Here is a 13,299-nt window from a genome sequence, read left to right on the forward strand (position 1 = left end):
TCGGCTGGTGGCAGATGTATTGAATCTCGACGCAATTTGAGTCTTCTATCGTCATTAGGAGGCGCTGAACGTTACAATTCACTATCATTTTTGCGTCGGATTCGAAAATCTAGACTCACAGGAGAAGGACCACAATGTGCCCGAGGCAGCGATATCCCCTTGGAGACAAGTCGGCTGGAGGCCGATGTATTGAATCTCGACGCAATTTGAGTGTTCCATCGTCATTACAAGGCCCTGAACGTTACAATTAACTATCATTTTTGCTTCGGATTCGAAAATCTAGACTCACAGGAGAACGACCATATGCTGCCAGGGGCAGCAACAGACCCTTGGAGACAAGTCGGCTGGAGGACGATGTATTGAATCTCGACGCAATTTGAGTGTTCCATCGTCATAACAAGGCGCTGAACGTTACAATTAACTATCATTTTTGCGTCGGATTCGAAAATCTAGACTTACAAGAGAACGACCATAAAGTGCCCGAGGCAGCATTAGATCCTTGGAGACAAGTCGGCTGGACGACGATGTATTGGATCGCGACGCAATTTGAGTGTTCCATCGTCATTAGGAGGCCCTGAATGTTACAATTAACTATCATTTTTGCGTCGGATTTGAAAATCTAGACTCACAGGAGAACGACCATAAGGTGCCCGAGGCAGCAATAGTCCCTTGGAGACAAGTCGGCTGGAGGCCGATGTATTGAATCTCGACACAATTTGAGTGTTCCATCGGCATTAGGAGGCCCTGAACGTTATAATTAACTATCATTTTTGCGTCGGATTCGATAATCTAAACTCACAGGAGAACGACCATAAGGTGCCCGAGGCAGCAATAGACCCTTGGTGACAAGTCGGCTGGAGGCCGATGTATTGAATCTCGACGCAATTTGAGTGTTCCATCGTCATTACAAGGCCCTGAACGTTACAATTAACTATCATTTTTGCGTCGGATTCGAAAATCTAGACTCACAGGAGAACGACCATAAGGTGCCCGAGGCAGCAATAGACCCTTGGAGACAAGTCGGCTGGAGGCCGATGTATTGAATCTCGACGCAATTTGAGTGTTCCATCGGCATTAGGAGGCCCTGAACGTTACAATTAACTATCATTTTTGCGTCCGGTTCGAAAATCTAGACTCACAGGAGAAGGACCATGTGGTGCCCGAGGCAGCGATATCCCCTTGGAGACAAGTCGGCTGGAGGCCGATGTATTGAATCTCGACGCAATTTGAGTGTTCCATCGTCATTACAAGGCCCTGAACGATACAATTAACTATCATTTTTGCATCGGATTCGAAAATCTAGACTCACAGGAGAACGACCATAAGGTGCCCGAGGCAGCAATAGACCCTTGGAGACAAGTCGGCTGGAGGCCGATGTATTGAATCTCGACGCAATTTGAGTGTTCCATCGTCATTACAAGGCCCTGAACGTTACAATTAACTATCATTTTTGCGTCGGATTCGAAAATCTAGACTCACAGGATAACGACCATGTGGTGCCCGAGGCAGCGATATCCCCTTGGAGACAAGTCGGCTGGAGGCCGATGTATTGAATCTCGACGCAATTTGAGTGTTCCATCGTCATTACAAGGCCCTGAACGATACAATTAACTATCATTTTTGCGTCGGATTCGAAAATCTAGACTCACAGGAGAACGACCATAAGGTGCCCGAGGCAGCAATAGACCCTTGGAGACAAGTCGGCTGGAGGCCGATGTATTGAATCTCGACACAATTTGAGTGTTCCATCGGCATTAGGAGGCTCTGAACGTTATAATTAACTATCATTTTTGCGTCGGATTCGATAATCTAAACTCACAGGAGAACGACCATAAGGTGCCCGAGGCAGCAATAGACCCTTGGAGACAAGTCGGCTGGAGGCCGATGTATTGAATCTCGACGCAATTTGAGTGTTCCATCGTCATTACAAGGCCCTGAACGTTACAATTAACTATCATTTTTGCGTCGGATTCGAAAATCTAAACTCACAGGAGAACGACCATAAGGTGCCCGAGGCAGCAATAGACCCTTAGAGACAAGTCGGCTGGAGGCCGATGTATTGAATCTCGACGCAATATGAGTGTTCCATCGGCATTAGGAGGCCCTGAACGTTACAATTAACTATCATTTTTGCGTCGGGTTCGAAAATCTAGACTCAAAGGAGAACGAACATAAGGTGCCCGAGGCAGCAATAGACCCTTGGAGACAAGTCGGCTGGAGAACGATGTATTGAATCTCGACGCAATTTGAGAGTTCCAACGTCATTAGGCGGCCCTGAACGTTACAATTAACTATCAGTTTTTCGTCGGATTCGAAAATCTAGACTCACAGGAGAACGACCATAAGGTGCCCGAGGCAGCAATAGACCCTTGGAGACAAGTCGGCTGGAGGACGATGTATTGGATCGCGACACAATTTGAGTCTTCTATCGTCATTAGGAGGCGCTGAACGTTATAATTCACTATCATTTTTGCGTCGGATTCGAAAATCTAGACTCACAGGAGAACGACCATAAGGTGCCCGAGGCAGCATCACCCTTGGAGACAAGTCGGCGGGAGGCCGGTGTATTGAATCTCGACGCAATTTGAGTGTTCCATAGTCATTACATGGCCCTGAACGATACAATTAACTATCATTTTTGCGTCGGATTCGAAAATCTAGACTCACAGGAGAACGACCATAAGGTGCCCGAGGCAGCAATAGACCCTTGGAGACAAGTCGGCTGGTGGCCGATGTATTGAATCTCGACGCAATTTGAGTGTTCCATCGGCATTAGGAGGCCCTGAACGTTACAATTAACTATCATTTTTGCGTTGGATTCGAAAATCTAGACTCACAGGAGAACGACCATAAGGTGCCCGAGGCAGCAATAGACCCTTGGTGACAAGTCACCTGGAGGCCGATGTATTGAATCTCGACGCAATTTGAGTGTTCCATCGGCATTACAAGGCCCTGAACGTTACAATTAACTATCATTTTTGCGTTGGATTCGAAAATCTAGACTCACAGGAGAACGACCATAAGGTGCCCGAGGCAGCAATAGACCCTTGGAGACAAGTCAGCTGGAGGCCGATGTATTGAATCTCGACGCAATTTGAGTGTTCCATCGTCATTACAAGGCCCTGAACGATACAATTAACTATCATTTTTGCGTCGGATTCGAAAATCTAGACTCACAGGAGAACGACCATAAGGTGCCCGAGGCAGCAATAGACCCTTGGAGACAAGTCGGCTGGAGGACGATGTATTGGATCGCGACACAATTTGAGTCTTCTATCGTCATTAGGAGGCGCTGAACGTTATAATTCACTATCATTTTTGCGTCGGATTCGAAAATCTAGACTCACAGGAGAAGGACCATGTGGTGCCCGAGGCAGCGATATCCCCTTGGAGACAAGTCGGCTGGAGGCCGATGTATTGAATATCGAAGCAATTTGAGTGTTCCATCGTCATTATAAGGCCCTGAACGATACAATTAACTATCATTTTTGCGTCGGATTCGAAAATCTAGACTCACAGGAGAACGACCATAAGGTGCCCGAGGCAGCAATAGACCCTTGGAGACAAGTCGGCTGGAGGCCGATGTATTGAATCTCGACTCAATTTGAGTGTTCCATCGGCATTAGGAGGCCCTGAACGTTATAATTAACTATCATTTTTGCGTCGGATTCGATAATCTAAACTCACAGGAGAACGACCATAAGGTGCCCGAGGCAGCAATAGACCCTTGGAGACAAGTCGGCTGGAGGCCGATGTATTGAATCTCGACGCAATTTGAGTGTTCCATCGTCATTACAAGGCCCTGAACGTTACAATTAACTATCAATTTTGCGTTGGATTCGAAAATCTAGACTCACAGGAGAACGACCATAAGGTGCCCGAGGCAGCAATAGACCCTTGGAGACAAGTCGGCTGGAGGCCGATGTATTGAATCTCGACGCAATTTGAGTGTTCCATCGTCATTACAAGGCCCTGAACGATACAATTAACTATCATTTTTGCGTCGGATTCGAAAATCTAGACTCACAGGAGAATGACCATAAGGTGCCCGAGGCAGCAATAGACCCTTGGAGACAAGTCGGCTGGAGGCCGATGTATTGAATCTCGACACAATTTGAGTGTTCCATCGGCATTAGGAGGCCCTGAACGTGATAATTAACTATCATTTTTGCGTCGGATTCGATAATCTAAACTCACAGGAGAACGACCATAAGGTGCCCGAGGCAGCAATAGACCCTTGGAGACAAGTCGGCTGGAGGCCGATGTATTGAATCTCGACGCAATTTGAGTGTTCCATCGTCATTACAAGGCCCTGAACGTTACAATTAACTATCATTTTTGCGTCGGGTTCGAAAATCTAGACTCACAGGAGAACGACCATAAGGTGCCCGAGGCAGCAATAGACCCTTGGAGACAAGTCGGCTGGAGGACGATGTATTGAATCTCGAAGCAATTTGAGAGTTCCAACGTCATTAGGCTGCCCTGAACGTTACAATTAACTATCATTTTTGCGTCGGATTCGAAAATCTAGACTTACAAGAGAACGACCATAAAGTGCCCGAGGCAGCATTAGATCCTTGGAGACAAGTCGGCTGGAGGACGATGTATCGGATCGCGACGCAATTTGAGTGTTCCTTCGTCATTAGGAGGCCCTGAATGTTACAATTAACTATCAGTATTTCGTCGGATTCGAAAATCTAGACTCACAGGAGAACGACCATATGGTGCCCGAGGCAGCATCACCCTTGGAGACAAGTCGGCGGGAGGCCGATGTATTGAATCTCGACGCAATTTGAGTGTTCCATCGTCATTACATGGCCCTAAACGTTACAATTAACTATCATTTTTGCGTCGGATTCGAAAATCTAGACTCACAGGAGAACGACCATAAGGTGCCCGAGGCAGCAATAGACCCTTGGAGACAAGTCGGCTGGTGGCAGATGTATTGAATCTCGACGCAATTTGAGTCTTCTATCGTCATTAGGAGGCGCTGAACGTTACAATTCACTATCATTTTTGCGTCGGATTCGAAAATCTAGACTCACAGGAGAAGGACCATGTGGTGCCCGAGGCAGCGATATCCCCTTGGAGACAAGTCGGCTGGAGGCCGATGTATTGAATCTCGACGCAATTTGAGTGTTCCATCGTCATTACAAGGCCCTGAACATTACAATTAACTATCATTTTTGCTTCGGATTCGAAAATCTAGACTCACAGGAGAACGACCATAAGCTGCCAGGGGCAGCATCAGACCCTTGGAGACAAGTCGGCTGGAGGACGATGTATTGAATCTCCACGCAATTTGAGTGTTCCATCGTCATTACAAGGCGCTGAACGTTACAATTAACTATCATTTTTGCGTCGGATTCGAAAATCTAGACTAACAAGAGAACGACCATAAAGTGCCCGAGGCAGCATTAGATCCTTGGAGACAAGTCGGCTGGACGACGATGTATTGGATCGCGACGCAATTTGAGTGTTCCATCGTCATTAGGAGGCCCTGAATGTTACAATTAACTATCATTTTTGCGTCGGATTTGAAAATCTAGACTCATAAGGTGCCCGAGGCAGCAATAGACCCTTGGAGACAAGTCGGCTGGTGGCCGATGTATTGAATCTCGACGCAATTTGAGTGTTCCATCGGCATTAGGAGGCCCTGAACGTTACAATTAACTATCATTTTTGCGTTGGATTCGAAAATCTAGACTCACAGGAGAACGACCATAAGGTGCCCGAGGCAGCAATAGACCCTTGGTGACAAGTCGGCTGGAGGCCGATGTATTGAATCTCGACGCAATTTGAGTGTTCCATCGGCATTACAAGGCCCTGAACGTTACAATTAACTATCATTTTTGCGTTGGATTCGAAAATCTAGACTCACAGGAGAACGACCATAAGGTGCCCGAGGCAGCAATAGACCCTTGGAGACAAGTCGGCTGGAGGCCGATGTATTGAATCTCGACGCAATTTGAGTGTTCCATCGTCATTACAAGGCCCTGAACGATACAATTAACTATCATTTTTGCGTCGGATTCGAAAATCTAGACTCACAGGAGAACGACCATAAGGTGCCCGAGGCAGCAATAGACCCTTGGAGACAAGTCGGCTGGAGGACGATGTATTGGATCGCGACACAATTTGAGTCTTCTATCGTCATTAGGAGGCGCTGAACGTTATAATTCACTATCATTTTTGCGTCGGATTCGAAAATCTAGACTCACAGGAGAAGGACCATGTGGTGCCCGAGGCAGCGATATCCCCTTGGAGACAAGTCGGCTGGAGGCCGATGTATTGAATATCGAAGCAATTTGAGTGTTCCATCGTCATTATAAGGCCCTGAACGATACAATTAACTATCATTTTTGCGTCGGATTCGAAAATCTAGACTCACAGGAGAACGACCATAAGGTGCCCGAGGCAGCAATAGACCCTTGGAGACAACTCGGCTGGAGGCCGATGTATTGAATCTCGACTCAATTTGAGTGTTCCATCGGCATTAGGAGGCCCTGAACGTTATAATTAACTATCATTTTTGCGTCGGATTCGATAATCTAAACTCACAGGAGAACGACCATAAGGTGCCCGAGGCAGCAATAGACCCTTGGAGACAAGTCGGCTGGAGGCCGATGTATTGAATCTCGACGCAATTTGAGTGTTCCATCGTCATTACAAGGCCCTGAACGTTACAATTAACTATCAATTTTGCGTTGGATTCGAAAATCTAGACTCACAGGAGAACGACCATAAGGTGCCCGAGGCAGCAATAGACCCTTGGAGACAAGTCGGCTGGAGGCCGATGTATTGAATCTCGACGCAATTTGAGTGTTCCATCGTCATTACAAGGCCCTGAACGATACAATTAACTATCATTTTTGCGTCGGATTCGAAAATCTAGACTCACAGGAGAATGACCATAAGGTGCCCGAGGCAGCAATAGACCCTTGGAGACAAGTCGGCTGGAGGCCGATGTATTGAATCTCGACACAATTTGAGTGTTCCATCGGCATTAGGAGGCCCTGAACGTTATAATTAACTATCATTTTTGCGTCGGATTCGATAATCTAAACTCACAGGAGAACGACCATAAGGTGCCCGAGGCAGCAATAGACCCTTGGAGACAAGTCGGCTGGAGGCCGATGTATTGAATCTCGACGCAATTTGAGTGTTCCATCGTCATTACAAGGCCCTGAACGTTACAATTAACTATCATTTTTGCGTCGGGTTCGAAAATCTAGACTCACAGGAGAACGACCATAAGGTGCCCGAGGCAGCAATAGACCCTTGGAGACAAGTCGGCTGGAGGACGATGTATTGAATCTCGAAGCAATTTGAGAGTTCCAACGTCATTAGGCTGCCCTGAACGTTACAATTAACTATCATTTTTGCGTCGGATTCGAAAATCTAGACTTACAAGAGAACGACCATAAAGTGCCCGAGGCAGCATTAGATCCTTGGAGACAAGTCGGCTGGAGGACGATGTATCGGATCGCGACGCAATTTGAGTGTTCCTTCGTCATTAGGAGGCCCTGAATGTTACAATTAACTATCAGTATTTCGTCGGATTCGAAAATCTAGACTCACAGGAGAACGACCATATGGTGCCCGAGGCAGCATCACCCTTGGAGACAAGTCGGCGGGAGGCCGATGTATTGAATCTCGACGCAATTTGAGTGTTCCATCGTCATTACATGGCCCTAAACGTTACAATTAACTATCATTTTTGCGTCGGATTCGAAAATCTAGACTCACAGGAGAACGACCATAAGGTGCCCGAGGCAGCAATAGACCCTTGGAGACAAGTCGGCTGGTGGCAGATGTATTGAATCTCGACGCAATTTGAGTCTTCTATCGTCATTAGGAGGTGCTGAACGTTACAATTCACTATCATTTTTGCGTCGGATTCGAAAATCTAGACTCACAGGAGAAGGACCATGTGGTGCCCGAGGCAGCGATATCCCCTTGGAGACAAGTCGGCTGGAGGCCGATGTATTGAATCTCGACGCAATTTGAGTGTTCCATCGTCATTACAAGGCCCTGAACATTACAATTAACTATCATTTTTGCTTCGGATTCGAAAATCTAGACTCACAGGAGAACGACCATAAGCTGCCAGGGGCAGCATCAGACCCTTGGAGACAAGTCGGCTGGAGGACGATGTATTGAATCTCCACGCAATTTGAGTGTTCCATCGTCATTACAAGGCGCTGAACGTTACAATTAACTATCATTTTTGCGTCGGATTCGAAAATCTAGACTTACAAGAGAACGACCATAAAGTGCCCGAGGCAGCATTAGATCCTTGGAGACAAGTCGGCTGGACGACGATGTATTGGATCGCGACGCAATTTGAGTGTTCCATCGTCATTAGGAGGCCCTGAATGTTACAATTAACTATCATTTTTGCGTCGGATTTGAAAATCTAGACTCACAGGAGAACGACCATAAGGTGCCCGAGGCAGCAATAGTCCCTTGGAGACAAGTCGGCTGGAGGCCGATGTATTGAATCTCGACACAATTTGAGTGTTCCATCGGCATTAGGAGGCCCTGAACGTTATAATTAACTATCATTTTTGCGTCGGATTCGATAATCTAAACTCACAGGAGAACGACCATAAGGTGCCCGAGGCAGCAATAGACCCTTGGTGACAAGTCGGCTGGAGGCCGATGTATTGAATCTCGACGCAATTTGAGTGTTCCATCGTCATTACAAGGCCCTGAACGTTACAATTAACTATCATTTTTGCGTCGGATTCGAAAATCTAGACTCACAGGAGAACGACCATAAGGTGCCCGAGGCAGCAATAGACCCTTGGAGACAAGTCGGCTGGAGGCCGATGTATTGAATCTCGACGCAATTTGAGTGTTCCATCGGCATTAGGAGGCCCTGATCGTTACAATTAACTATCATTTTTGAGTCCGGTTCGAAAATCTAGACTCACAGGAGAAGGACCATGTGGTGCCCGAGGCAGCGATATCCCCTTGGAGACAAGTCGGCTGGAGGCTGATGTATTGAATCTCGACGCAATTTGAGTGTTCCATCGTCATTACAAGGCCCTGAACGATACAATTAACTATCATTTTTGCGTCGGATTCGAAAATCTAGACTCACAGGAGAACGACCATAAGGTGCCCGAGGCAGCAATAGACCCTTGGAGACAAGTCGGCTGGAGGTCGATGTATTGAATCTCGACGCAATTTGAGTGTTCCATCGTCATTACAAGGCCCTGAACGTTACAATTAACTATCATTTTTGCGTCGGATTCGAAAATCTAGACTCACAGGAGAACGACCATGTGGTGCCCGAGGCAGCGATATCCCCTTGGAGACAAGTCGGCTGGAGGCCGATGTATTGAATCTCGACGCAATTTGAGTGTTCCATCGTCATTACAAGGCCCTGAACGATACAATTAACTATCATTTTTGCGTCGGTTTCGAAAATCTAGACTCACAGGAGAACGACCATAAGGTGCCCGAGGCAGCAATAGACCCTTGAAGACAAGTCGGCTGGAGGCCGATGTATTGAATCTCGACACAATTTGAGTGTTCCATCGGCATTAGGAGGCTCTGAACGTTATAATTAACTATCATTTTTGCGTCGGATTCGATAATCTAAACTCACAGGAGAACGACCATAAGGTGCCCGAGGCAGCAATAGACCCTAGGAGACAAGTCGGCTGGAGGCCGATGTATTGAATCTCGACGCAATTTGAGTGTTCCATCGTCATTACAAGGCCCTGAACGTTACAATTAACTATCATTTTTGCGTCGGATTCGAAAATCTAAACTCACAGGAGAACGACCATAAGGTGCCCGAGGCAGCAATAGACCCTTAGAGACAAGTCGGCTGGAGGCCGATGTATTGAATCTCGACGCAATTTGAGTGTTCCATCGGCATTAGGAGGCCCTGAACGTTACAATTAACTATCATTTTTGCGTCGGGTTCGAAAATCTAGACTCAAAGGAGAACGACCATAAGGTGCCCGAGGCAGCAATAGACCCTTGGAGACAAGTCGGCTGGAGAACGATGTATTGAATCTCGACGCAATTTGAGAGTTCCAACGTCATTAGGCGGCCATGAACGTTACAATTAACTATCATTTTTGCGTCGGATTCGAAAATTTAGGCTTACAAGAGAACGACCATAAAGTGCCCGAGGCAGCATTAGATCCTTGGAGACAAGTCGGCTGGAGGACGATGTATTGGATCGCGACGCAATTTGAGTGTTCCTTCGTCATTAGGAGGCCCTGAATGTTACAATTAACTATCAGTTTTTCGTCGGATTCGAAAATCTAGACTCACAGGAGAACGACCATAAGGTGCCCGAGGCAGCATCACCCTTGGAGACAAGTCTGCGGGAGGCCGATGTATTGAATCTCGACGCAATTTGAGTGTTCCATAGTCATTACATGGCCTGAAAGATACAATTAACTATCATTTTTGCGTCGGATTCGAAAATCTAGACTCACAGGAGAACGACCATAAGGTGCCCGAGGCAGCAATAGACCCTTGGAGACAAGTCGGCTGGTGGCCGATGTATTGAATCTCGACGCAATGTGAGTGTTCCATCGGCATTAGGAGGCCCTGAACGTTACAATTAACTATCATTTTTGCGTCGGATTCGATAATCTAAACTCACAGGAGAACGACCATAAGGTGCCCGAGGCAGCAATAGACCCATGGAGACAAGTCGGCTGGAGGCCGATGTATTGAATCTCGACGCAATTTGAGTGTTCCATCGTCATTACAAGGCCCTGAACGTTACAATTAACTATCATTTTTGCGTCGGATTAGAATATCTAGACTCACAGGAGAACGACCATAAGGTGCCCGAGGCAGCAATATACCCTTGGAGACAAGTCGGCTGGGGACCGATGTATTGAATCTCGACGCAATTTGAGTGTTCCATCGGCATTAGGAGGCCCTGAACGTTACAATTAACTATCATTTTTGCGTCGGATTCGATAATCTAAACTCACAGGAGAAAGACCATAAGGTGCCCGAGGCAGCAATAGACCCATGGAGACAAGTCGGCTGGAGGCCGATGTATTGAATCTCGACGCAATTTGAGTGTTCCATCGTCATTACAAGGCCCTGAACGTTACAATTAACTATCATTTTTGCGTCGGATTCGAAAATCTAAACTCACAGGAGAACGACCATAAGGTGCCCGAGGCAGCAATAGACCCTTAGAGACAAGTCGGCTGGAGGCCGATGTATTGAATCTCGACGCAATTTGAGTGTTCCATCGGCATTAGGAGGCCCTGAACGTTACAATTAACTATCATTTTTGCGTCGGGTTCGAAAATCTAGACTCAAAGGAGAACGACCATAAGGTGCCCGAGGCAGCAATAGACCCTTGGAGACAAGTCGGCTGGAGAACGATGTATTGAATCTCGACGCAATTTGAGAGTTCCAACGTCATTAGGCGGCCATGAACGTTACAATTAACTATCATTTTTGCGTCGGATTCGAAAATTTAGAGTTACAAGAGAACGACCATAAAGTGCCCGAGGCAGCATTAGATCCTTGGAGACAAGTCGGCTGGAGGACGATGTATTGGATCGCGACGCAATTTGAGTGTTCCTTCGTCATTAGGAGGCCCTGAATGTTACAATTAACTATCAGTTTTTCGTCGGATTCGAAAATCTAGACTCACAGGAGAACGACCATAAGGTGCCCGAGGCAGCATCACCCTTGGAGACAAGTCGGCGGGAGGCCGATGTATTGAATCTCGACGCAATTTGAGTGTTCCATAGTCATTACATGGCCCTGAAAGATACAATTAACTATCATTTTTGCGTCGGATTCGAAAATCTAGACTCACAGGAGAACGACCATAAGGTGCCCGAGGCAGCAATAGACCCTTGGAGACAAGTCGGCTGGTGGCCGATGTATTGAATCTCGACGCAATGTGAGTGTTCCATCGGCATTAGGAGGCCCTGAACGTTACAATTAACTATCATTTTTGCGTCGGATTCGATAATCTAAACTCACAGGAGAACGACCATAAGGTGCCCGAGGCAGCAATAGACCCATGGAGACAAGTCGGCTGGAGGCCGATGTATTGAATCTCGACGCAATTTGAGTGTTCCATCGTCATTACAAGGCCCTGAACGTTACAATTAACTATCATTTTTGCGTCGGATTCGAATATCTAGACTCACAGGAGAACGACCATAAGGTGCCCGAGGCAGCAATATACCCTTGGAGACAAGTCGGCTGGGGACCGATGTATTGAATCTCGACGCAATTTGAGTGTTCCATCGGCATTAGGAGGCCCTGAACGTTACAATTAACTATCATTTTTGCGTCGGATTCGATAATCTAAACTCACAGGAGAAAGACCATAAGGTGCCCGAGGCAGCAATAGACCCATGGAGACAAGTCGGCTGGAGGCCGATGTATTGAATCTCGACGCAATTTGAGTGTTCCATCGTCATTACAAGGCCCTGAACGTTACAATTAACTATCATTTTTGCGTCGGATTCGAAAATCTAGACTCACAGGAGAACGACCATAAGGTGCCCGAGGCAGCAATAGACCCTTAAAGACAAGTCGGCTGGTGGCCGATGTATTGAATCTCGACGCAATTTGAGTGTTCCATCGGCATGAGGAGGCCCTGAACGTTACAATTAACTATCATTTTTGCGTCGGATTCAATAATCTAAACTCACAGGAGAACACCCATAAGGTGCCCGAGGCAGCAATAGACATATGGAGGCAAGTCGGCTGGAGGCCGATGTATTGAATCTCGACGCAATTTTGAGTGTTCCATCGTCATTACAAGGCCCTGAACGTTACAATTAACTATCATTTTTGCGTCGGATTCGAAAAACTAGACTCACAGGAGAACGACCATAAGGTGCCCGAGGCAGCAATATACCCTTGGAGACAAGTCGGCTGGAGGCCGATGGATTGAATCTCGACGCAATTTGAGTGTTCCATCGGCATTAGGACGCCCTGAACGTTACAATTAACTATCATTTTTGCGTCGGATTCGATAATCTAAACTCACAGGAGAACGACGATAAGGTGCCCGAGGCAGCAATAGACCCATGGAGACAAGTCGGCTGGAGGCCGATATATTGAATCTCGACGCAATTTGAGTGTTCCATCGTCATTACAAGGCCCTGAACGTTACAATTAACTATCATTTTTGCGTCGGATTCGAAAATCTAGACTCACAGGAGAACGACCATAAGGTGCCCGAGGCAGCATTAGATCCTTGGAGACAAGTCGGCTGGAGGACGATGTATTGAATCTCGACGCAATTTGAGTGTTCCATCGGCATTAGGAGGC

The sequence above is a fragment of the Schistocerca serialis genome, chromosome 10 (assembly GCF_023864345.2).
Source record: "Schistocerca serialis cubense isolate TAMUIC-IGC-003099 chromosome 10, iqSchSeri2.2, whole genome shotgun sequence".
Classification (NCBI taxonomy): Eukaryota; Metazoa; Arthropoda; class Insecta; order Orthoptera; family Acrididae; genus Schistocerca; species Schistocerca serialis.